Source organism: Varroa destructor, unplaced genomic scaffold (assembly GCF_002443255.2).
Source record: "Varroa destructor unplaced genomic scaffold, Vdes_3.0 BEIS01000001.1, whole genome shotgun sequence".
NCBI classification, from domain to species: domain Eukaryota; kingdom Metazoa; phylum Arthropoda; class Arachnida; order Mesostigmata; family Varroidae; genus Varroa; species Varroa destructor.
Window position 1 is genome coordinate 23,486,194 of NW_019211454.1, and position 26,796 is coordinate 23,512,989.

At 42.0% G+C, this 26,796-nt stretch overlaps 1 long non-coding RNA gene across 2 annotated transcripts; it reads left to right on the forward strand.

Annotated features, from left to right (window-relative positions):
- Window positions 1-1,738: 1,738 nt before the first annotated feature.
- On the forward strand, window positions 1,739-26,215 carry LOC147758408 (uncharacterized). 2 transcript variants are annotated; one of them, XR_015330655.1, is made up of 3 exons: window positions 1,739-2,319; window positions 11,506-11,859; window positions 22,147-26,215. It is a non-coding gene; the product is annotated as an uncharacterized LOC147758408 (long non-coding RNA). The 2 variants fall into 2 exon arrangements; XR_015330653.1 differs by lacking the exon at window positions 22,147-26,215 and adding an exon at window positions 12,052-12,190.
- Window positions 26,216-26,796: the final 581 nt, after the last annotated feature.

The following is a 26,796-nucleotide window of genomic DNA, read 5'->3' on the forward strand; positions in this document are numbered from 1 at the left end:
TGGCGTTACTGTTGCTGCTAATAAAGAGAAAAAGCACCGACTGGGTCGCGACGCACCGACAATGATGCCGACAATTTCGAGGGACTATCGACTACCTAGCAATGATTTGTCTTCAAAACTGAGTAACCGCTGACTTCTTTGACAAACTTTTTCAGCAATAGCTTCGATCGTCGTCCGGTCCGGCGTTCGTGTCCTTTTAACATTGCTATTGGAGAAGGTGAAGCTCGACGGCAAGTTGTGAGCGAGAGATTCGGCCGACTGATGCCGCTGCAAGTGACCGACTATTGATGGATCCGATCCTTTCGTTTCTTTGACCTTCGTTTAATTAGACAGTGACAAGCAACAACCAGACCGCATTCGTTGGTCGTGAAGGCAGGAAATCTTGTGCAACCCCGGACACCTCGTTCGTTGTCGGACAGCGAATCGATCATGCACGCGTAGCGTTATTTTGTTTGACGAGGCTGCCTTTTCAGCGGACGGACGAGGGTTTTATTTAACCAGTACTTTCACTTCGAACACGGACAGAGTTGAACGAGACTGTGGCAATTTTTGTAACGAACCGCATGGCCTATTTGGCCCGCGGTCAGACGGGAATAGAACAACAGGGGCTTTTTCGTCTGACAGCTATGGTTTTTGCCCACACCAGACAAGAGTCTCTTGCGTCTTCTTATGCACATGCTTTTAATAGAAAAAATATGGAATCGATGGTCGCTTGCCCGCCGGCGCAGGCCCCTGGCTGACAATGTCGAACTGTGTGGATAGGATCAATACATACAAACCGCTCGCGAGCGACACAAATTGATTTTCGAGTGATTTTTATTTGCTTCCGGGGCGAAAAAACAGACAGAACTTGGGGGAAAAGGGCAAACTGTCCTAAATTATGCTAAGAACGTCGAACTGAAAGCTCCGAATAGGACTACACGATGCGCTCAATTTGGAGGCCCAGTAACAGTGGATTATACGAAAAGATCTATACATATTTCATTTGACTTCATTGGAAAGAAAAAGCGCACTTGATCGCCATTTTAACAGAAAGTTGAGTTAACGACGATGATGGCTGTCCATTATATTTTCAAGTATTGTGAGGAAACATAGACTATTTGGTGAAGCTAAAAAATAGAGTGAATAATGGCGCCAGCCGTAATGACGGCGCCTATAGCCTTCACCTATCCATGGCGGGCATTGAGTGACAGAGAGTTGACGAGCGAAAAGAACATCAGGTTCCGTGTGGCCGTGTCACAAGTCTAGAGCTTCTTTTATTAATCCCTATTAAAATCACGCAATTCTGGTATTAGACGTGAGCCTAAAATGAAAGAAAGCAAATTTCGAAATCGACTCTCCAAAGCAAAGAAACGCTAAAGATCTGAACGTCGTTGGGAGATTTAAAATTAGCAGACGACGTAATAATATCAAGGTATTATGTATATGTACTAAAACGACCGGGTTTCAACACGGCGAAACGTAGCAAAAAGTGGCTAGCGTCTGTACGACTCTTGTTCCCAAAAATTAGCGTTATTGTACCACTTAAAACTAGACCATTACGGCGCAATGCCTTATGAGAAGTTAAGTCTATCAGTGAATCGGGAAAGTGGGTCTGTACTATCTAATGTATACATGACACAATGCTTTCGGAGTTTGTGGGCACATTTGTGCGTGCCTGTATGCCGCGCATAGTACTATATGTAAATAGATAAGCGAGAGTGAACGATTGTTGTCGACCCACGTACCCAGTCAGCCATTCAGCCTGTTAAGCAGCAATTCATCCCCAGATGTCCGTGTTGATCGTGTGTCTGTTCGCCAGGTGCGACCATAACAGCTCGCTGGACCGTCAGCCTTGACTGGCGGCAGGCAACATTAGGTAAAAGTGAGTGTGCATACGTATATGTACAACAATTGCTTTCAGGCAGCATCGTACATAATATCCCTTATCGACTATTACGTGCTTCGTTGGTGGGCGACAACGTGAGCGGATAACAGAAAAAATTATTGGAACCTGAGTCATAATACGAGTTAAGTTCAGAGACAAACTTTATCTGAAGTTACGGACCGATGCAACAACGAAGCATTAAGTTAGAGCGGTTGCATAGTGGCCAGGTTGACATTCGTTCAGTATCAGGTGTTAAACATATTGTTGTGATTGTTTCAAAGATGGACGAGTACGAAGATAGAAACAGCTTAAACTTATTTGCCGGCAAGAAAATACAGCTGTTTTCGCGGCCGAGTCTAGCTGAGGTAAGTTCATACACGATTGTGTTTGAACTATGAAGAATTGAGCGGTTTGCCTCCGAGGAAATGAACCACTTCATCTAGTCCTTTGAGGTAAGTCTCCAACGGGTCACTATATCATTTCAAATATCGAACGTTTAGAAACGTGGAAGCCATAGGCGAATCAATGCAGCCTTATACCTGCTGATTTATTTTATTATTATTTTTTAGTACTATAAGGGGTGGATATATATATTGTGAAGGAAACGCCCAACCTAAATGAAGAGTGGCAATTCGAAATCACAGCGGAAACAAGCGACAGTTTACGCTTCTGACACATATGGATTTGCCAATTGTACGCTGCTGGTGACTCACGCAATCAGATTTAAATATCAATCTAGCTGGAACGCCACGCATTATTCACGCTCCCGTGCACGCATACAATTCCGGAGTAGACCATGAGCGTCGTAAAATGATAAATGGATTTCATTATGGAACTGATAGAATAAAAAAGCAAACAATTATTATTTAGCCTAGTTTACTGTAAAATAAGTGAACAGCCTATTACGTACGAGAAGGTCGAGTACGTGTAGTGATGAGAGGCGATACGATCCTGGTAGCTATTGTATACTCATATTCATATTAAGTTGGAATAGTAAGTTGTTAGTGAAGTAACAACAAAGGTAGAATTTAGGGAGACCAGAATACAGCCTGATAGACATTCGTGTGACGGCCTTTAAAAGCCTTGTGAAGAATATCTTAATTTTTTGTTGTAATAAAAGCTAAAGCCCATTGGGTCGCAGGACGGAGCTAATCGAAACAGCGCCTATTTTGGATAGATTGTCGTTGATACCGCTGGTGCTTCTCTACTCGTCGTTGTCGTTAGCGGTTGTTGTGTTATAGCCATCGTCGTGCTGTTATCGTTGTTGATGTCCAAGCGGCCCATAGAAGCCCGGCGGCGTTCAGGCAACCAAATCGGTCGCATCTCGGTTAGATTGTCACGATGGCATCAGGCCTGTGGGAGGCGGGGGGCGTAGCGACGTAGCTGCTGCCGCCGGCGTTGAATGTTCGTCCATCGACAGTTGTGATTTTCGATTAGCACCCCATCAAACCCCTGCGGGTTACAGACAGGGAGAGGACCGCTCCTAACAGGGTGACAACTGACTATAACAGGGCTGCCAATCGACAATCGGCGGAAAGAGGAGTGTCAGACAGCGTGCGGTGGTGTGACACGAATACACTCAGATACTTTTGGACCAAAAACCACCGATTCATACACGCACCCTCGATCGTTTGCCTTGTATTCGAGCTGCCATAAGACTACTTCAATGATAGGGCGATCCTTCTAGTGTTGATATGAGATCCCAGGATAACATGTACCTGGCAACAGACACAGAAGGGGATAAACTTCAGACAACAGGTTGTTGTTTCTGATAAACTTACAGAACTTCAATCCTGTAAAGTGGACTGTTCAAGTGGACTGTTCAGCGATTACGAGACACGATGGAGCTGACCTGAAATTTGATTAAATTGACGGAAACAAATCACTAACACTAAGAAAAATAAGTGCAAAAGAACAGTAGGAGTCTACGGACTGCCTCAAAAGTGTCTCCTACTAGCAAGTCGCGCTTTTCCACAGACACCGGCCTCGTTCCTATTTTCTAACAATCTTAGTTTGGGTTCTGCTCGTTGTCGGAACGAACGTCGAATCCGGTTATGAAGCGTAATATTAACTGTACATTATATGAAGGATATTTTTTGAACTCTCAAAATGTCGACCCAGGCTCAACATGTCCGTATTGAACATTGCTTATTATATATTCTCATTCGATCTAGGACCCGTGCTCGTTTCAGCTCTCGGTGGACTTTTGAAGGATATTTGTGTTGCTCGAAAACCAGTAACAATACCATGACTCTTTGATAGCCGTTGTCCTTAATGGGACAAAGCGACTGCCTGACGACTCTTAGACGGATTAGAGTAGCACAATAAGCAAAGATACAGACTATCAAACTGCCAAAATGGCGATGCGACTCATTAAGGTACGTTTTTTTTTGTCTTATTTGTCGCAGCTCTGTTGACTGTGAACTCTTTTTTAACGTATATCTCGAAACACATCATTTGATACGGTGTCAAAAAAAAAGTGTGCAATATTCAGCAACGCAACAAAGTAAAGTGGGGCTTCGTCCTATGCGGCATGTTTCGGCTTCATTGCAAGAGTCTACGGTGAGGTGCATGACAGTAGCGGGCGTATGATTGGTGAGTAAGCGGTGTCACGAATGAGGTTGATGAGCGAAACTGAAGGCACGCTCATCACGAGCTACATGTATGTATATATAAACGCTTCGAAAAGAGGTAGTGGGATGGCTATAGGCTCCTTTAGACACAAACACACGCCACTGCTGTTCCTCGACTCAGGTGGGTGTGGTCGATATTTCAATACTTCAGTACTTTAACATGTTGATGGCTAGCTTAGTTTGTTGGTAGACACTTCACTAAGGTCGTACGAGGAGATTCTTCTTCCCTGTGAATTCACCGCTCATGTCTTATATTTATTATATAACTCTCTTTCCTGTTACAAATGGGCACGCCCGGAATGGCAAAGCCATACACAGTAGCTCAAATAGAATTTTGGTTAAATTGTATTGAAGTTGCTGGCTAAACACGACATATATGTCTAGCGTTTCTAAACGATTGTATTTTTGCGGCTCATGGCCATGTTTATCGCCCATACTGGGCGGAAGAAGGGCACAGTTCAGAGCACTAAAATCATTCTGTCATTATGAGTAAATGAGCCGTCCTCGGTCGAGACGGCTCACGCTGTCGTGTCTTACGGAGTACGAAGGAGTAGTAGATATGTGCCCGCAAGATCGATTTTTGGCTAGATATAGTATCGGCTCTTTGGGTTCATTCCCTGTTCCATTCGCTCAGCGTTCAGCAAGCAATCTGCTTTCGTAGGCGTAACTGCTCAGACATGGACTTATATAGAGATATCCGCCCGTGAAAATCGAGCTATTTACGCGATATCGTATTGTCATTTAGCACCTGGTCATCATTGCCGAGCACTATCAGCCACATCACCATTATAGCAACGAGGTGGTATCGATTTGATGTTAATCCAACTTTAATATGTACTCGTACAGGACTCGAAGGGAGGCTTAGACGATTTGTTTTTTTCCAGAATTTGTTCGACAACGCTCGCAGTGAATGTTTCTCTTCATGATAGCATGGTAGACATCTGCATTCTGTGCAACCAGAATGCCCTAGTGGAGAGCCAAACCTAAGGTTGATTGACCCCTTTTATAATAATGATTCGGATTCAATTTCTGGATATGACTTATAAGTGACTTATGGCTCTGCAGAAGCAGGACAGATCAGATGTCCTTGTCTTAGATAATTAAAGTTTGGGCGAGCTACTTTACCGGTCAGCTATATGCTTTGCATTGGCGTATCGTATAGCAGGTACTCGACATCCGGAAGGATGTAGGTTAACCATAGGGGATTTGGCTCGTAACTGTTCAAATGAGCCATCAAATGAAGAAGCACCTATTATATGCTGAAGCATCATGTAACAACATTTATCTATTTCGAGAACATTTCCTTTTCTTTTACTACCCGATCGCCGATTTACGCTCGTGTAGGTTACAGATTGTTGCCAGGTTAAATAACGATCAGGGACCTTATCTAGTATGTTTCTGAGTGAAAAAGCTTTTCAGAGATGGACGTATGAGAATTCAAAATGTTTCTTAACAAAAATTTTGTTAGACACGTTACCCGCCGCTGCATGTTTGAGTTTAGTCTAGATCGTACTACATTTACCTCAAGATACATTCAAGAGAGACTGTGACTTGCGAGAGGAATAGAGACAAGGCGCTGACAAAAACTTTAACTCGGCATCTATACGGAAACAAGCTTGATACTGAAAAGGGGATACGATACTGATGCTGTACGGCTATATGAGTAAAACGGTAATCTGTTAAGCGAACTAAGACGAAATCAGCCGACGGAGACGAGTCAATGAGGCGTGTGCTCAACGCCTCCCAGTGAAGAACGCAGAATAGAAACTTAGAACGGTTAACTTTAACCGGCATCAACCACGATACAAATGATTACCGAACATTTGAAATGCGTTTGGAAGGCAGAGCCATCGAGACATAAAAGGTAGCGGTAATAATAACAACAACAGCAGTACGCCTGCCAGTCGGCCGATTGTCCAATCGAAATCATTATTTTTATTATTGTGTTGTCCTTCAAGCTGCTACTGTAGTTGGGATATACAAGTACTGATACGCCCGGTTGTTATGCTGAGAGCATATGGGCAGAAGGATGTCTTAAATATGTCCTGAATAAGTTGTATCAATGGTTGTCGAATATCCTGTAAAAGTGGGATTGAAAACCCAGCACACGCAGGTGCGGTGCAGATAACTCTATTTCTTCGGGCAAATATCAGCATCAACTCCAGTATAAGCTTTTAATGAAGCCGTTGGCTTTCGACCGTTCGGTCGCGATCCCCGCGTGGTAGCCATATACGTAGCCTTAAGTAGGTGGCTGCTGTGAGATAACAAGGCGGAAAGTGCCCTCCGACGACCGATTAAATTTTGCGTAAAATGCGCCATTATGACAACGATAACCATTTACAATGTAGTCCATTTTGGCAGTGGGGCCGTTTAGCGTTGTGTTGCAAAACCATTCTCCTTACAACGAAGGGCGCAACCCTATTCTGTCGTAAAGAGGAAATGGAGACAAAAACTACACCTTGTTCATTCATTAGATGAAGCCACTCGGAATGAAGGACACCCCAAAGAAGACTGGCGATACTTCATCAAACAACAGACCGCAGGGATAGATCAGTTGCTGAGAGGTGACGTAGTCACCGACATACTAGTTCGGGCACCAAAGCACATGAAACGGACAGAAAGAAAGTTGATTGTCTAAATGATAACTTCTATTAACTCCAATTGAACGCACAGAAACACAATATTAACTTTAATTTAATCTCATAAACATTTCGGATCCAGCAATCGGATTCAACTATTTTACATTGGTGCTGAACAATTCAAACAGAATTTTTTCTATTAGCTATTAATCAGTATTACACGGAAGGTCTGCGTCGTTCTTTTATCGTGAAGTCACATTTTGGATGCTCTGAAAAGTTTTGTTTGGACCTGTCAATTTCAAATAGACGTTTTCTTTTATATGTATTAGGTTATAGAGGTTATAGGTTAGCAAGTTCACATTCTTCGGACCCCAAACTATTGCCGTATTCTACATTTGTAAACGGAGAGCAATAAAGATTAGTAACAGCGGTAACTTCGATGAGTGCTAGCATAGCTCTACAATTAAGCTATTAGGTTGTACGTGTAAACTCCATATGGTGTCCGTAACCGCACATAAGCGCACGATACCTAAAATGTGGTAACTATACGCACTAGCAATTTGTAAGACCTCAAATTACGCAAGCCATTAGAATATTAACATGTCAAAGACCCCATTCGTTCCCTTTGGGCTTCAACAATTAACCAACGTACTTCATGCTACCCCAGTTCTGCTTTGTCCATTCATCCATCGTAACATCCAAAAAACCATTTTCTTCAAGTGACGCTACTATGTTTTGCTCGAAAGCGGCAATCGTCTATTACGTTAACGAAATCGGGTTTAATTTTTTTCCTAACTGTTCCAGCAGCGCAACTCAGTAAACACGGCTTAATTGGCTAACGAATACCAAGATGGCTATGACCAACCATTTAGACGGCGGCACGACAGCAGATCCCCTTTACAGGGGAGAAATTACACTCAACGTCTAGCTCGAGGTATAGACCATACATACTATACAATGGATGGAAACCAAATCAATTTCCTTTCGTTCAAAGTCGTACCGATCTACCGACCGACCGACCGACCTAGTTGTTGAAAAATGCTGGCTTGTAATTAACCTTTCGTGAGCTCGAATAGAAATGTCCTTCGAGCTTTAATAGGCATTTCAGGACCAGAAACAAGTTCATAGAACTTATAACCATTTCTATACGAAATGTCTATATCGATAGATCAGACGGATAGTAAGGGTTTCGCCTTCAACCGAACGTCGCCGCCATTAATTAAAACTACGCAGCTCGCACGTCGATGAACACCGCAGCCTCCCAACGCATCTATGTCAGAATACATCTACCCTGTATTGCAACGCATAGGCAAGAGAACTGGTAAGATGGTAAAGAACGACGCAGCTGGAAGTTGTTGTGCAGGGAATGTTGATTACATACCTCATTCACAGTGAAGTACTACTAAGCACCTTATCTGATGCTGCTGATTTTGTTGAGGCATTAGTACCTGGTTTCTCTCCTTTCCGCCACAGCGTTATATAAAAAGGGAGACACGGCTGTCGCTACTTATGCTATCTTACGGCGAAAATAACAGCTTATTGAAAGTGGCTGCCGTTTGACCAGCTGGTGGAACCCAATGGCCCGATTTTAGGAATGAAAAACGAGTAGATGGACGTTGTTACTTGCCTTGCGTGTGGCTGCCTTCTTCCTTGTCCTCAATGTGACTTCGCAGGCAGGACCTCTGAAAGACTTAGCCATTGTGAAATATGTATATATATATATATATATATATATATACAGACCGAATGGCTTTCCTTATATGAACAAGTGCAATTTGCCTTCACTGGGCCACGATCAAATGGTACGTATCTAGTTTCGTTTCAAGGAGATTGCGTTCGAGCACAGAACACATTGTGGCCTGTTGGAAAAGGCATTACAAATCTAAGACCCGCGTCTGCAAGAGAACGTCTCGTTATATTGTACCTGATATGAGGATGCACGGATCGAATTGTTCCAGGATTTACTCAATCTGACTCATACAATATTTTGATTTTTCCATTACCAGTGAGTTGGTTTTAGCCATCTACGTAACACAGCAGTCGTTATCTGCCATACGAAGCCTTATTAATTTCCCTATTAGTACGTTTTTTCTATGACAAAAACTGAATGGCACACTCAGTGCATTATGTATTTGGGGGATCTCCCGCTCTCATATATATGCGCATTGATGGTTGTTACGCTACATCAGTCGTTGTTAGGAATATCTCAGGAACCTTTACGGGTCCTGTAACGTTTCTCAGTAAGATTTTGTTACATCAACCATTTTTAAATGTTATTCCGAGCTTAAGCTCAGAAATCGTCAGACATATAGCTCGAGCTCAGAGATTGCTTCGAGCTTCTTGCAGTAGGTCTGTCCTATCTAGTTGAAAGTAATATAACGGCGCTTAAGACAAAATTCTATTGTTGGAATATAAAAAGTATCGTTTACTATAAAGTTTTAAAGGCAAAGAAGTTTTAAATCCTATCGGCACTATTGACGCCTTTGTATGACTACCTACACTTAGAATAACCATTGCCAAGAAACGGGTTTTTATCCATGGCCACCATGAACATGCCTTCAACACTGACATGACAACTTAATAACGGAAGAGCTCCATCTGTAGTTTCTACCACTCCTCCTTCATTACGATCTAATTGCGGATCGCTTTCTTTAAGGAAAATTTAACAAAGAAAGTTTTTGTGTGTCTGCATAAGGTTAGGCTATCTTTTTAGTAGTACGGCGACTTAGTTGGACTAAGGTAGAGCGGGGGACAGTTGTTTGTCTGGTAAACGGCGAACGCATTAGGAATATTGTTACCCAAGTGTTTGGTAGCGAATAAATAAACAAACGCCAGATTTACTTTGGGAAGCTAACTAGCATATTAAAACGAAATAGAATAAATCATGATAGTGTAGGGATCCCCTTTAGAGTTATAGCTGTTAGGTTTTTTATACAGTCGCAGATTACATTATGCCTCAGCCGCCGATAGACGTAGGGAACCTAAAGTTTCCGTAATTCACCTATTTCATAAGAGACAACAAAGATCATCAATTCGATTAGTAAAAACTCCCTAGGCTGATGTCTGCTTACTTTAGCTTTCGTCAAAGGAACTCTGTGGCCCGGCGTTAACATTAGATGATCGGAAGCTCAAAATTGATGCGGAGCCCAGCGTCCGGAAAGCCGAAGGAAGAAGGCAGCGGCGCGAGAAGTGCGTGACCGAGTTGAGACGATACGCTACTTTTTGCTAAGCTATAATAGTATGTGTATAGTGCTATCGAATGGCTTTAATGGTAGTCTCTTTTAATGAAGGAGACGAAGAAGCAAAAAGCCATCGGAAAAGGTTCTTATGATGGCAGCAATGGACCCGTGATAAAGAAAACTTTAACCGACATTGTGCACCTCCCTATTCAATTGAGACAATGATATCTATCAGAAAGACTTGACCATGTATTTATCTATAGAGTAGGCGGACAGTTGTCCTTTCAGAACTTCAACTTAAGGTAGATATACATATATGTAATACAAAATAACTAATAAGAAAGCTATAGATGTTACCTTAGAGTAAAAAGGGTGTTGGCACTCGGATTTGATTTACGGCTCTTCGCTCAGTAATTTTGAATCGTCCTAAAGTTTAATAATGACCTATACAATAGAATCGATCATATCTTGTCATGATACGGTGAAGAGAAACGGGGCTCTGAGCTAAGACTTTGATGACACGACGTTACAGCACTGTGTAACTCCTATATATGTATGTATTTTATCCTTTTATTAAAATATCACTGATATTAAATCTGCAAAAAAATCCACGTAAAATATGTGATTCTTTCCCTTACCATAGATGTTTAAAGTGACTACCGTTCTGGTCTACCAACCTCTTATAGTGGAAGGCTATCGATTCATAAACTCAATGTTGGCTTCGAAATTTCACAGTATCGTTAATTTTCTGAGGTTTTTAAAGTATTTCCACAAAAGAAAACCGTTACCGCCACATCTGACAGAATAGGCAGGGTACGCTGAGAAGCCTCCCGAATGCGCGGTGAAACACATTCTTGCAGTAAACCCAGTTTAATTAACACGAGTCCTTGTACCGCCAAAAAGAAGACAGTCCCATTAAATGACAATGTATATTTTTTTGACATTTTTTGGCACACCCTGTACATGTATGCAAACGAGCGCATTTCATCTTGGAGGGGCTGTGTGCACATATATATGTTTATATATGTATGTACTAAGAAGTTGGTCCCGCAAGCTTAGTCAATCGCTCAGGGCAGCGCTCTGTCGTTGCGGTACGCAGGCCAAGTTGTTGAAGTAATTGTCTTTTCATTAGAGGGCGGCTTGTGAGGGCGCGATGCGAAAGGAAGTAAAATTCGTCGTCACTTGGCTCATTAGCCTATTCATAGGGTTCGCTTTTGTCCTTCTAACGGTCATTGTCCTCCCTGTAGTACTCCGCATCGTCGCCTTGCTCAGCACTTCCGACCAACACGGCTTCTGCCCCCCATGTGCTATCAGCACTGCTATTGCTGTTGCTTATGGCTAGGAAAGTGGCGCGTTCACACGAGCGTGTGTGAGCGGGGAAGCATACGGAAAGCTAACTACGCTTTGAGCTTTGTCCTGCTTCTCTATCTTGCCATTTCATCTCTTCGCGTTGCCTGTTCCTTCGTTGCACCAATGGACAAAATCGACAAGCACGTGCATGGGCCTTGCAATGGGACGTTAGTCACCAGAGGGCTTCACTCGACGGACAACACTTTTGAGCCCTTGAAGACTGTGTAACGCACCTACCAAACCAGCACCAGGTAAGCAAAAATACATAGATTCTATCCAGTTTATTAGTTGCCATTACTAATTACCTAGGACAGATACAGTAGGTGGTACACAACTCAGTTAAATTTGGGAAGTTCATAGAACTCTCGTTACTTAATAGTAGAACAGCTTAGAAGTAAAAACATTGAAGAACACCTTTTACTAACATGCAGTTGCCGTTTTAGGAACTGTTTTTGCAAATCATGCCTAAACTTGTCATGATGATACGCGCAAGGGTTCAGTTTATGCTAAAATGTTCGATGAGCTTCTAAATGACAAGAAGCAAGCCATATCTACGACCACCTTTGTCATCGTGAAAGGTACTCCATAGTCATAGCTGACTTGTTGGCTTATAGAACTCGCTGCTTATGATGAGAGAATCTTGTTGAATTAACCAAAAGCAAAAAGCAACAAGGATATGCTGCTATAATAATAATAATAATAGTGCTGCTACCTGTGAACACGTCCTTTCATCTTTCCTCCTCATCATAATCATCTTCCGTTAAGAAAGCCGCAGAACCTTCCCACCTCTCTCGGACGATCTTCTCATCAGCTCAAATCGTCGTCATGAACAAACCTGATCATTGGCTGCCTGTCTGGCGCCACGGATGTTTCCGTCATCAACAGATGAAGTGTTTGAATCCCTTTCTCGTCATCGGCATCCTAACAAAAGGGTGCCACTACCAGAACGACGCCGGTAACAACGACAACAGTAGTAGCAGCAGCAGCAGCGATTCTGATGCTGTGGCCGAATCAACAGCATCTAAGCAACGGCGATTGAATCGATTTGATTAGCACTTCATTTCCCCATTGAATACACTGACAATGATAGGCCCTGCCAAATAACTATGCTAGAGCAGATACCCCCCCCCCCCCTCCTCTAAGGTACATCTTGGATGACCATCTCGGATCACATCGACACACAAGTTTTTCTTAACTTTTACACCTTAAGGTGTCACCTTGTTTTTATGACCTTCGACCTCTGTAGGACTCGATCATCTCTTGTCGTTGTTGTTTTCCCTAGTATAGTCTATATTACAGCAGATTCGTCGATAACGCTACTGGCGTAATCTCGTAAAATCACATGATTTTCGAGGATCACTCGATTACGAAGGGTGTTAGCGTGCGGTTCATTCACAGGCCCTGCTAGCGAACTAGAATAATATCATTTTGAGACCTTCAAGGTTGTGGTCCTTTTGAATGTGTTCAGATGCCGTTTGTAGGATGCGATTCGACAAGAGAGCTGCATCTGGTCTCGTGGAAGCTAATGTACCGAGGCTTAGCTAGACACCTTCGTGCCGTATAATCTCGTTTTTCGGGACGACGTCCAGCTGTTAACGTTCGACATTCAAAATGGAGTAATTTTTTTTGTACGAGATTTACTGGAAACGCCACTTGGTCCTGCTAGGTTATTGCGGAAGTTTTCAAAGAATTCACTCCTGTCGCCACCAGTAGAATACTAACTACGGTTTAACGAAGCTCGACGAAATCGGAATCTGTAAATAGATATCTGTGAAACGCAAATAGTCCCAGCTTTAAGCTAAACTATAAGGTCACTCTATCAAAAATGGGTGGGAAATTCTAGCGTAGTTCTTGCATGCGTTTAGAGCGTTATTGAACAAAGAACAAAAACATCTTTAGTCGTATCTAAATATATGATTAAAGTTCTATAAATATGTCTTTTGTTCGTAGTAGATGACAACGTTCCTTAGGTATGGCCTGCAGATTTTCGTAGCGTTCTTTTGCATGCCTGAATCCGTTCGTGTATTATCGTGCATATTTAAGTTTATGCTAATCAAGCTCTTTTTATTTGGCAAGGGCAGAGTTACCTTTATTTCAAAGTCTGTCCGATGTTTTGCTGATCCCTCCTCGGTCCCCTCTGATTATTCTCTGCTAAATGTCCCACTTCGCACTCCGGCCACGTCGTCAACGAATTACCTCTATACTTCTAATTTTTCGGAATATACCCCCTCCCTTTCCCGCCACTGACCTACATTTCGTGTCAGTTGCACAACTCCCTTTTAACAGTCCATATTGGTCCTATTTTTCTGTTCAGGTGTCAAAATCTACACATACACAATAAATAGCACGCAGATATCCTACATGTGCGCCAATAAATGCTTCCGAAAAATTTAGGCGTGTTGCAGGCCTAAAAGGTTCAAAGCAAGAACGCGTCGTCATTTTGTTGAACTACTCAAACGAAGTGATCGCTTTCGAGTCTTAAACATTGTTATGGATCAGCGGAACTTCTGCTTTAGAGATCAGGGCTTCCATTTTACCCTCCTATAGCAAAGAGTGTACACCCGCTGAGTCCGCCATTGATCTGGTGCTAATGCTGTACAGGCTAAATACGCATAGTACTGCGTCGATATACACAGAACCGGTAGCTATGCTACCACTTCCGCATATCGTAGTGCGCAAACGAAATGAGCCTTTTGTTAGATTCGACCCATCCGAGGAGATCAGTTCTACATTTTTTTTTTCTGCTTACTTACTTCCAGCTGAATCCTGTATTAGATTTCACCGAAAACGTACAATATTATTGGCGTTCGTAAATAAATCTGCTGTATTACCTAACACTCTACAGCGATAATCAAGAAACGCGCAAAATTAAGGAAAAAGAGAAAATGGCCTAACTTATTAAGTTGTTGAAATTACAGCATAGAGAGGAAATAGAAAAGATTTATACTGAAGCGCCACAAAAGGATTAGCTGATAACTGATATGTTAATTATCCGAAATAATGAGATTTTTTTTGAGAAACAGGCTGATTATATGAATTTGGTAATTTGCACCTAAATATAGCGATTAGTTTTCGGGGTAAAGTAAGGAGAGTTAGCGGTGCTCGAAAGCTTACACGATTAAGCAAAGGAGCACGCACCAAAGGGAGTTAGTACAATGCCGGATAGGAGATTCTGATGCCGGATGGATTTCTTGGTACAGAATTAGAAGAATACCAACAGAAAGTAACGGAAGAGCATAAGTGAGAAAGATGAAGATGAAAAACTTCGGAAATGACGTGCTGGGTATTATTGTTTTCCTTTTTTTGAGGTTATTCTTCTTCGCAGCTATGACTACCGAAATCAGCTCTCTCTACAGAGGGGACTTCAACGCCTGCGAATAGCTGACTTATTATAGTACTCGATATATAGGTTCCGTCACCAATATGTTGTCAATCTCATATAAGTTTTATCTATATGGGATTTGTTTCTCAAAATTCTGTTTTGGTTCATCTTTACAATGTTCTGAAGAGTAATTGGGAACGATTCAAAGGCAAAAAATTGTTTATACAAGAACGGCGAGGTAGCAAATTTTGTGCAATAACGCGCCAGTAACAATCAGTTTCCCGTACGGTCACTAGAATAGTTAGTACGAAAAGGAAAGGAGTATTCAACCAAGGGTATCCTTACGGATTCAGAAAAACTTCCTGTTCAAAAAAGCGATTAATAATAAAGGAACGTAACAAAGCTATCGTATGTATATCGTAACTAATAACTCACGATGCGTTATGCCACTGTCCAATTAGATCAATCATCGGCATACAGAGATGTGTGTTGTCATCGAGGTGAACATATATAACTTACATTTAAGATGGACGATGAGTTCTGAGATAGGAAGAGGGAATTAGACCAGTCTCACAGCAGCTACAGCAGCGGCGACGACGACGACGACGACGACGGCAAGGACATCGAATAAGCCACCCCATTCACTGCCTCAATGAAGCCATTTTCTCATAGAAACACATTCGTCATCATGACAGGCGATTACGTTTAACAGCTGTGTAGCTGCTTAGCGATAGAAGCACAGTTGTTAACATTAATGCCTTACGGAGACCACTTACTCGTCATTCAGCACTTACGCCCGTTGTTGTTGTTGTGGGTTCGCTTCACTAACTGTGGCCGACTCAACGCAGCTCACCCTAGCGGCTGGCCAGAGCCCGTGGACGTTCAAGTGGGCCAAGCCTGCGCTGACCGTGTGTGCCACAAGTTACGTATAACAGGGAGTCTACTAGCAGCCTGAACCGGCGTTCATGAGCACCACAACAGACGGAGCCCGAAAAAAAGGTAAGAGGGCCCCGATTGCTGTAGGAAAACATCAGACAGGAAACCCGGGACATATCTGAGGCTACGTCAACATCATATTCAAAATGGACGACCAGCCGACCCTTTTTCTAACTTGTTCCTTTTCTTTGCTGTTCTTTTCGAGAGGGAACGCATTTAAAATATTCCCACTAGTGCTTTGAATAATCCATTTCTACATATTGTTGGTCGCGCGGTGTGAACACGTTATGGGTCGCGCGACATCGCATCGTAAGTTCAAAATCGGCAGGCTCATCACAGAAAAACGTATGTGTGTGTGTGTGTGTGTCAGAGGAGCGGAAAAAAAATCAAAAAGGCACTAGAATCAGTGGGAAGGTAATCGTAGTAAATACATATTGGTGGTAGCAATAGTTGTTGTTGTCAGTTGTTGTCGTTGTGATGTAACGGCGGCAGCCACGATGTCAGCGACGCCCGACAACGGTGCTCGGTCGACTGACGATCGCGTTGATACGTTGCGCCACAGACGTGATCCACCACTACAGCCATCAGCAGCAGCAAAAGCAGGAGGCGGAGAAGGACTGAGGCGCCGATAGTAGGACCACCCGTATGATACTTTGAGGGCGAATTTCTGCCTGAGAAATGTGGGGACCTGAAAGCAGCCGACTGGCAAATTAAGTTTCTTATCAACAACAGTACCGCCATGACAAACGGAGGCGACAACTGGCCAAAACGGAGCAAAGACGCAACAGATTGGACTGGTACTAAGTAGAGCTAACTTAGTAGAGAGCAAATATGAAAAAGCCTTCTCAGGCAGCAAACGTAACGATGAAAATGTCAGGGTTAAAGAAGGAGGAAGAGCTGCTGCTGCTGCTGCTGTTGCTGTGGTAACACCGTCTGTATTGGCAATATACCACTACCATTTGTGTTACTAGCGTCACGTCTATCATAGAGCGGAGGCCAGAAACGCCGTTCGTGTGTCTCAAGTTTAAGGCTTGTGGCTTCTGACCGGCTGTTTTTCTACTAGAAAAAAAAATATCCATATAGACCAAGGCGAAGCCATTTAGCAGCCTTACGATCGCAATTACGAGCCGGTGATTGTTGCCCGGCTCGATCCCCTATGTTAAACGCCGACTTCAATTCTCTGTTGCCGATGACCTATCCATTCTATTCTAATAGCGTATTATCTGCAGAAGATGTAGAGAACGGGAATTCATGTACACGGCCGGAAATGCGATACATTTTGTCATAGATCCAGTTGTATTGTTAACAAACACAGGTAGCACTTCGTACGACGGAACACTATCGCCACACGCATGGGTAATTTAGAACGTAACTTAATAAAATAGTGCTAATTGATTCTGTTGTTTACTAATTTAATCAAGATCAAGTTAGTTATACTGCTAAGTTATATCTGTATGCTGCTCCTAATGCATTAATATTCCGATTGGATAGAGTGGCACTATCGGATCTCGGTAGATGGATCCGTCAACGAATATCTATAACGTCCATCTGGTTAATAAATAAAACAGATGCACGACTAACCCCATATAATGAGCACATACATAGATTGTTGCCAACGCAAAAATGAATCGTTACTCGATAGACTTCCTGGTGAGCAAATATATGTACGTGTACATAACGCTTTGAGCTAAGCTATACTTTTCACAAGCGTAGCATCATAATTGTTTTTTTCTAAAAAAAAAAAAAAAGATCGATTAATTGTGCTTTCTCTACTCGAAGTTGTTGATCGTCTATCAGCAGCTATAAAAATTGAGTATTGGTTGGTTTTTTCTAAGTGAATAGACAACGTTTACCTAAACCAGTCAATTTTGCTACTGCTCAAATTGGCCTGCCGTAGGCAAAGCTAAAAGAGCCGATCGGCACTAGAAACCTTTCTGGAGAAAATTATTGGGTATTACAGCCCCGAGAATATCCGGCTCAGCCAACAAAAAATCCTCATATATATATATACAATGAAAGAGAGCGGTGGCTGTCAGTCCGCGAGAGTACGACTACACTGCGTACTTGGGTGCCTGTGTTCAGCTTGGCAGGAAAGACAGTCCGTCAGCATACATTGTAGCACTAACTGGCATGCCTTTGGTCCTTCATGATGTCCTGATTAGGTTTACAACGAAGCAAGGGCACCATCACGATCCATTCTCGATAACAACTTTGCAAGTGTGTGACAAGTGGTCTCAGGTTTGTAGGTGCTAACATTGGCCGCCAATGTTGCTCGCGGCTTCGTGCATTGTTGCTAACGCGTGTGAGCTAGTTCTACGGTGGATTTTGTGCATGGGAGCGTGGCTATTTCTGCGGCAGCTAGCTTCATGGAGGCCCCTTGATGTGTCCGCGTGCCTTGGATGTGTCAACGCCGCCGCCGCCGCCGCCGTTGCTGCTGGACACAGTCCTTACCATACAGTGACTATCGTCCAACTGGATGAGTTCTTGATCGTTCCTCAACCCTGAAGCCCTTTACTTCGGTCCCGGTAGCAGCGGCAAGTTGTGATCAAAGTTGTTCCCGATACTCTGTCGTATAGCAATCTGCGCGCCCGTCCGCCTTCACTTAGAAATAGTCCTTCTTTTTTTTTTGTCTTCTTGTTCGTTGCGGCTTTCCTTCTCCATTTATATATAAATATTCTGGGTCTTGCGCTTCTTCCCCTAAATTGAGACAAGAAAATTACGGGTGTCTCGCCCTACTCACATCGTCGGTCACTTCAACGGAGATACACCAACGCGCACGAACACGCGCAGATGCATAGAACTCTGTAGAGGCTCTGGCGTCAGATTTGACCCTACTGCCGCTAGCGACAGTTAGAAGTCGCGGCCGTAGGGCCGTTTGATGAACTGCGGATTCACTCAGTAGCAGCGATGGAGAATAGTACTGCTTTTGCTGTTGGTGCTTACAAATAACGATGATGTGATGATGATGTAATGACAATGCAGGCAGCAGTTCAGGCCCAAAGAGGAATCGAAAACACGGACAATTATTGCTTCCGAATGCATTAATTAATTTTAGGTCGCTTATTAAAAAGTCACACGGTTGACCATTTGGCGTTATGCATTGGTTTAATGGTCTTCTAGGCTCAGGGACTACTTAGGCCCTTCTTCCACGGTGTCTCCAAGAGATCGGAAATGAAAGCATTCGCTGATACAATGCTCAGCAATTATGATTAATTAAATGTAGATTTACTGTTGCGAGGTCATCATTGGACAATTGCCGCCACTGCAGGCAACGAGAAAGGGTGGGCAACGTAGATTGATTAGGGTCGCAGTATATCGAGTTCCGTTGACTCGCGCTTTCGGACCATAATTATCTTTAAGTGTAACGCACGGATTGTCGAAGGAAGTGAAAGACGACTGATATCGTCAAAGGACAATAAAATAGAGTAGATTTACAGGGAGCTAAATCGGAACGACGAATCATTCGATCCGGCCACCTCTGAAAACTGCTACTCAATGTGAAGCCCGCCTAAATTGAAATAGTTGGAATAGAAAGTTAAGGGCTGGACGTTCTTATTGGTAGGATTGGAAAGTCTCAAAAAAAAAAACATCAGCAACACGAAACCTTGTCCACAACGGTAATTGTTCGCTGAATTGAACATGAATGATTAGAATGTAAATAATTATTTTGATAATAAGTTATTAGGTTAGTTTCAATAGATAAAAATGGCCAAGAAAAAGATTCGGGATCGAACCAAGAGTGTACTCAACGGCGATCGTATAGCTCAACGCTACATCGCTACAACTTTACACACGACAGATATGACCTTAAAATATAGAATCCATTATGTAGATACGCATAGTTTAGTCAATAAGTCGACATCATAATATGGTCTAAATAGTTGTAATTATTCATGGCCCTTCAATGTTGCGGCCACAAGCAAAATAGCCGAAAAAAATTATTTAATTCCTGTTTGTTTCATACCAGCTTAATGCTAATGAGCTACGGCTAACGCGGTTAGCGCCTTTTCTTTGCCTAGCGCCTGCAAGCGGGGAGGCTACATCCTTTAGAAAGCAGTGTTCTTTGAATATGTGTCTCGTGAGGATTGACTCACTCGTCTGGTTCTGTCTGGTTCTAGATTCTGTTCGCGATTGACTTTCGCGAACGGTATACATACCGGCCTCGAGTACCCTCTCAACACGTCAGAGAAATGTACCCTGCTAGAATTGTTCCTAACAGTAAGCTTTATTAATAAAACAATGGTACAGTTCGATAGCTTAGGCCAACTAACCAGCTTTTAGCCAATAGGTACGTCCAGCGGATCAGTTAGTGTTACCGAAATAATTGCAGCGGACGCGGAACAACTCCGAAACATTAGTGAACCGCGTACTGAGCGTAAAGGTCAATAGGGATTTATCATACAGCAAATTCACTATATCGATTACGGGTTTTATATTTACGGTTTTTTTTTTTTTTTTTTATATAAATCTAAAAATGCACTACGCACCGATAAATTTAAAGATTGTATAAAAAAAAAATTACTATTCATACGGCCCTGATAGATGATGAAATACATCACAAAATCTAGCGTGTCGCACCTACTTACAAAACATTTTACCCGATCCGTTTGGCCTCAAGGTTAATGAAATTTGTTAGCTCGTTAAACCTATTTAGAGACACTACGTAGAGAAAAATACGCACGAAGCAAACTCCACTTCTGTTTTTTTTACCCACTTATTCCATTGGGTAGAGCTTTACGGGGTCTGTTTCTGGTTTGAACGGAAAAGGACGAATAGGAAATACAAACCCTAAATTTCATTGCTAAAGTCCGACATTAATTTGGAACCTTTTAAAACTTATCGCTTAAAAATTCATAACATTTAAGACAATGACATGTAGCTTTGGAAACATAGCTTGAAAACACTTTCTTTAGAATATGTCTTGCTTGTAATATAATTTTTCTTAATCTTCACTGCAAATTCATACAAGTCGATCCTAGCGATCATTCTGCGAGCTTGCCTAAGGTATAAATAAGCTTTCTCTAAGTAAATATCTTACTGCTTTAATTATTCCTTTTCATGTTTATATATATATATATATATATATATATATATATATATATACCGCAGCACGAAACTACATTTCGGTTTATCTAACTAGCCTTTCCTTTAAATAAAAATGGGTGGACTAAAAATGGAGTCTAAAGGTTAGGACAAATCCTGGCGGCCATTGAATTCGCAACAGGGTCGAATACATAAGTGAAATTGCAATTAGAAAATCATCATTCATTACGTCTTCCAGTTATAAATTCAATAATAGCGACATGGCCCATTCGTGTTAACTGCACTAACTTTAACTCAACAGAGCCGTTGAGGGACTTAAGGAAGGCCGAAGGCATTGCTTGCGGGGATTAAGTAAAATCTGCTTGAAACTGATACTTCAAATTTCGCGCTCGAACTTGCGATAACTCGTTTCGTGAATCGGGTTCACAGAATTGACTTAAACCCTACAAGTCTTCTGGGTGCAAAATTGAATTCCGTACATTGACAAACTGGCCAGACATCCCCATCGTGAGCGGCTAGATGTTCCACGCAGTGTAGGGCCGCTTTCGTAGAAGTCATGGCTCAACGCACTACCACATTAAATCCTTTAGAGCTGGGCTGGCTATCCATGCCCATCAAACAGTCGAGCCTGGGTATTTTTGTCAGCTAGTGGAAAATCGTTCATCTAAGTAAATTCTAGCTGCACGTTGCATGTGGCTGACGGCCGTACCGTTTGGTTGATGCCAGCACTGAAGTCCACAATAGCCGTCAACGTAATCCTATAAGCATCAGCTTAAATGGCCGCGTGGGTGGTATCTGACTTCGTAGAATACCTTAAATCCTTGTTTCTATATCTGGACGAATAAACTGTACGCGTATCTGGACCAACGAATCATGAACGTCTGCCGAGTGTGATTTGATATCGTCCATCAGATTAGCTATCACACAACTGTTCATAATCAGTAAGCGAAAATTATTTAAAAAAAAAAAAACCTTCAGTCTATCTATATTACAAAGCAGATGGCCGAACGTTCCTCTTCTTCTTCTTGGGTGCTATTCCATACGTTTTTAAATGATTTGTCACTTGAATTCTTTATGGACTTCTAACATGTAGTATGAGCAATAACAGATAATAGAGAAGAACTGGCATCCAAATTATGCTCATATCGATTTCCTTCAATATGTATGTGGACAAGTTTCATTTCAAATAGAATGTATTGGAGTCAAGTCATTTGAAGCCCAACACCTTATTTTACAGGAACTTCGCAGACACAAGTTAATAAAAACAGCGAGAAGCTCGCCTGTTTTCAACGACGGAATGTTTCGAGCCTTCGATATCTAGCCGATTGTTACAGTTCTACGCGGACAACCATGTGCCACTCAAGCGGGTCTCGCAGACGTGTTACGTTCTCTTTTGCTACAACGTACGTGTGAAGTAAAGAAATTTTTTTTAATATCGCCTGCAAATCGAACTTATGATACTAAAATGGACCTTATATCTGCTGGCCTAGTAGCTAACGTTCCGAGAAGCGAGCTAAAAAAAAACGTTTTCTATCGACTGAAGGTATTAATATATGCTACTTAATAGCTTCCGCTGTATACTCGGCATATTGTGTGGCATCATGTGCGGTAGCAAGACGGTGACGCGCTCAACAAGACCCAGAATTTCGTCTAACTTCAATGTCAACATCTGCGCTTTAAACTTGTCATTAATGTATTTTTTTTTAGACCTGTATAGTATCATGTACACTAGTTACATCGAAACGATTGCTGCAGTTTTTGATTCTATCGAACGGACGGAATGAGATATTGATTATTAAGATATTATGTTGATAGAACATTGGTGCCCCGCCACCCAGCTATCGCTGAGGAAGGCTTGCTTGAATACCCGCTACCGATCGTAACCAAAGTCATTAAGATTTCCAGAACACGTATCTAACTGGCGCCACAGAAGCATCACCCTGGCGTCAAACACTTCAATCGAGATCCTCTGCTCGACACAAATAATAAAACCAGAGACCGAGTCTTCTTTAACGAAGAGGTGCGAAGAGGGGCCCCACAGGTGGGGACTGGTCGTTTTCATCGAAATCATGGCCAGAAGTTGTCTTCTCACTTTCATTGCAGTTTCTAGAATGAATAGACGCTGCAAGAGGAAAACTATCGGAATTGAATGAAATTTTCGAACTTCAGTCTTCCTGAAGACAAAGTGGCGCACTAGCGACTCTGAATTCAAATACATCTGGTCTTTTCCTTTTTGATTTAATAAAACGTATATGAATTCGATGAATTCTTGCCCCTTCTTCTCTCTCATCTCAGCTAGGGGAAGGCGGCATGTTTGGCTTATCTTCAAAAGATCAATTAGCTGAACTCGCCAAACCTCTTCGTTGTCTTCAACTTGCATGAAATCACACAAATCGGCCAAGTGATACTTTAAGGTCAATGACACTGAACCAACATGATTCCGAATATGGCGAAGCTGAGAAATCTGTTAATTGGTAATTTGCAACACGCTATCTGCCTGAGTTGTACTGGCAGTGAAATCTAGCACAGGCTGTACCATGTATGAATATTAGATCTGCTGATGATGATAGTAGTGATGCGGAATCGTAGCGAGTCAAGCTTGTATCATTTTTAACACTGTAGTTTTAAGATGTCAAAGGAGAGACGTCAAGCGGTCTACCTGTTGAGTGTCTAGTGACACAGTCGAGCTATGAAACGCGTATTCTGGCTCGTTTTCGAATCTTCCCGCGATAAATTAGTTGGTCGACATAGCTAGTGAGAACAATCGATTCAAAATTCGGACATGTCTACACTGACAAAGAGGCTAGCCATATTAGAGTATTTTCAAATAGTCTTCACCCGTTGACTAAATATAGAAGCTGAACGAATGTACTTGTGGAGGCCATTTTGAGCGAACATCACGAGTATTATTGACATATAATTATCATTGTGACGAGACGATGATTTACACAGGAACTTCACGAGCAAAATTCCAATAAATTGACGACATTTTCATCTAGTCTATAGGTGTTCACCAGTGGCGGGGTCAAAAACGACCCCATTGTAACGATGTGCATTAATAGAAAGAAAAGTAAAATATGTATCGAACCCTCAAGCCCATTGACATTCAGCTATAATTTACCCCATCGGGGAGCTACAGCACAAATGGACATCAGTTTCGCGTCCATGGAAAACGGGCAATTTTCAATCGGACACCCGCAAAGTTCGCGCATCATTTTGGTAGCCGAATTCGACAACAGGTCAAATCTAATCTACTTCTCCGCGTCTTCCGTCGACGATCACCCCGCAACTAGCCCCTCAGTCCAGCTATCACCTGTTTCAAGTAGCGACGGAACTGCCGCTCACGGCGCGCTGTGAACAAGAGTCATCCAGACGCGAACATTCACCCCTCACGAAAAAACTACTTGTAATAATAATCATATAAAAAAAAAAAAGTGTGGGTGGATGAATGATGAATAAAGGCGGGTACATGGAAAGTGGGCTCCCGCTGAACTTAAGCATCAAAAGTTCATCCTTGTCAAAATGTGCTATATTTCAAGAATAGAATCGAAAACTGTAGTAATAAGTAGTATCCTTTAGACGGTAGCGACCCGCTGAGCGTTCTACTACGAAGATGTCAGCGTAATACTATGTAGACAATATTATACCATTGAAAAGTGGTCGCCATTTACCCAACAATATATGATATCGTATTCAAGTAAATATTATAGTTAATCATTAAATGTCGAAAGGGCCCCTACACTTGCCTGATCATTTTCTGCTCTGTGATATCTTTGTGGGTATCAGCCGATATTTATGAACCGCGAAAATAAATAGCCAACAAAATAGGACCGACGTTTTTCGTACGGTAAAAAATCTCAATATTTCTGCTATTGTGGGCGGGAAACAGACGATCCCTTCCAGATAGACTGGACTTTTTTTTTGTTTCGAAAGCCCATTTTTCGTTCGCCTATGCTGTGCATTCAACCTTGGTGAGCTCCTCAACTCGGACAACAACAGTCTCTTGCAGCTGTTGGCTGTAATGCCAACCATGTTCAAATCATCGCTGAAAGATAAGAATCTATCTACTGAATAGCTATTGTAGCAATACCTAACAGTGTTTATTAACTGTTTCTCTCATTATTTTTTTTATCTGGCCAACATTGAACAGTTCCCAATTCATATTTGATTATAAAATTGATGTGGCAGTACCACCACCAATGGTTACATACTTTGTCTAAAAGCTGTGACCGAACGAGGCAATTGGCCTTTGACTATTGCATGCAACTACGCGCACGAAAACGCGTATCTGCCAGGTCACGCCCGTAAACAGAGATAGAGAACTGGCGGAAGTTGTGGTCGCAATCAAAATGAATTGGACAAAAGAACTTTAGTCGGACAGCTTGAACACGTACATATGCTAATATGTTACCTGGATGAGTTGGTTGTTGTAGCCTTAAACTTTATTTAAACAGTGCTTTATTGAAGCGTCAGACATTCTTCTACAAGGCGGAAAATACGCGTTGGCGCTTCTAGTACTATATATTCTTCATCCTTACAATTGCCTCAAGTTATTCTTTACGATGTACGTAGCCAGCTTACAAACACGAATTCTGGTAGATAAGAATCACTGAAAAACTGTGACGCACGCCTGTCGAATTTTGGAAGTTCACAAGTTCGTGTAGAGACGCAAATAGCTACGTTTGGTTGCTATTATTAGCCTATAGCAATTAACAACTTAAGTTATAAGGTTGTTGTTGTTGTTGCCAACGGCGATAACGGTGACGCGGTGTCAAGCGATATCAGTCTCCAATAGTTAACCCAGTTACGCTTACAAACACATCGTTTGTGACAGTTGTTTGGTTATGGCGACGATCTGTCTCTTGTTGATCTGCCGGCGACCCATCTAGTCTACCCAGCTTCAATTAAGCGGTGTTATATTGTCGGGACACGCCGCATGCGTTTCCATGGCGTCTAGTGTAGTTGTTGTATGATGTAGCGGCTATTCAACGCATGACTCGAGCTGGTTTAACAGTTAATTTACTTCACTAGAATCAACAATCTGTTTGTTTCCCAGGGGCCTGCAGATACCGACGCCACAAAAATAAGATATAGAAAAAAAAAAACATTAATGACCGTAAATTTTACATTTTCGAAATTGTCTAGTAATGTGTGTGTATAAACAAACATACCGTTGCGCTTTTTAAAGCTACGATCGCGAAGAATCGACTTCCTTGTACTATAATCTAGCTAGCTTCATGTAACTGAATAGATATCTGTACGCGACGCTGCATAGAAACGATAATAAAAATTCATATTTTACTTTACACGTGCTTGACTTTCAATGGACGAAGCATAATTTCAAATCGAACTATGCCAAATGACAAATTTCCAGGTCACTTCGATACTCATACCATAGTTAGTTGCAGTGTTCTGTATGAATGTGATTTGGTTTAATTTTTGGAATACTAAATTTTTTTTCATGAACTTTTCATCCATACTGCCAATTCGGAGACGTCCGACTATGTCGGCACGAAGGACGAGACCCATCGAACAAAGGTTCCAGGTAAAAATTGAGGTGGAAACACATTAGAATGTAAAAAAAAAACTCTATCCATAAGAGTCATGGCAAACGAAAAAAACTTATAGCGGAAATGACGCTTGCAAAACCGCCAAAGCATAACTCGAAGCCAAGAACTAGTCTAGCTTACAATAGTATAACAAGCGCTAAAAACTATAAGTATATTGAAATTATGTTCCATATCACGCGATACATAAGGATCGCAAATCTTAATATGCACTAGTAAGAAATTCATATGATAAAATGATTAGACAGACAATAAGCGAATCGAGACAGTATAGCAAGTCCTCTTCTGTTAATGCCAGAAAAAGCAAGTCGTGACGACCG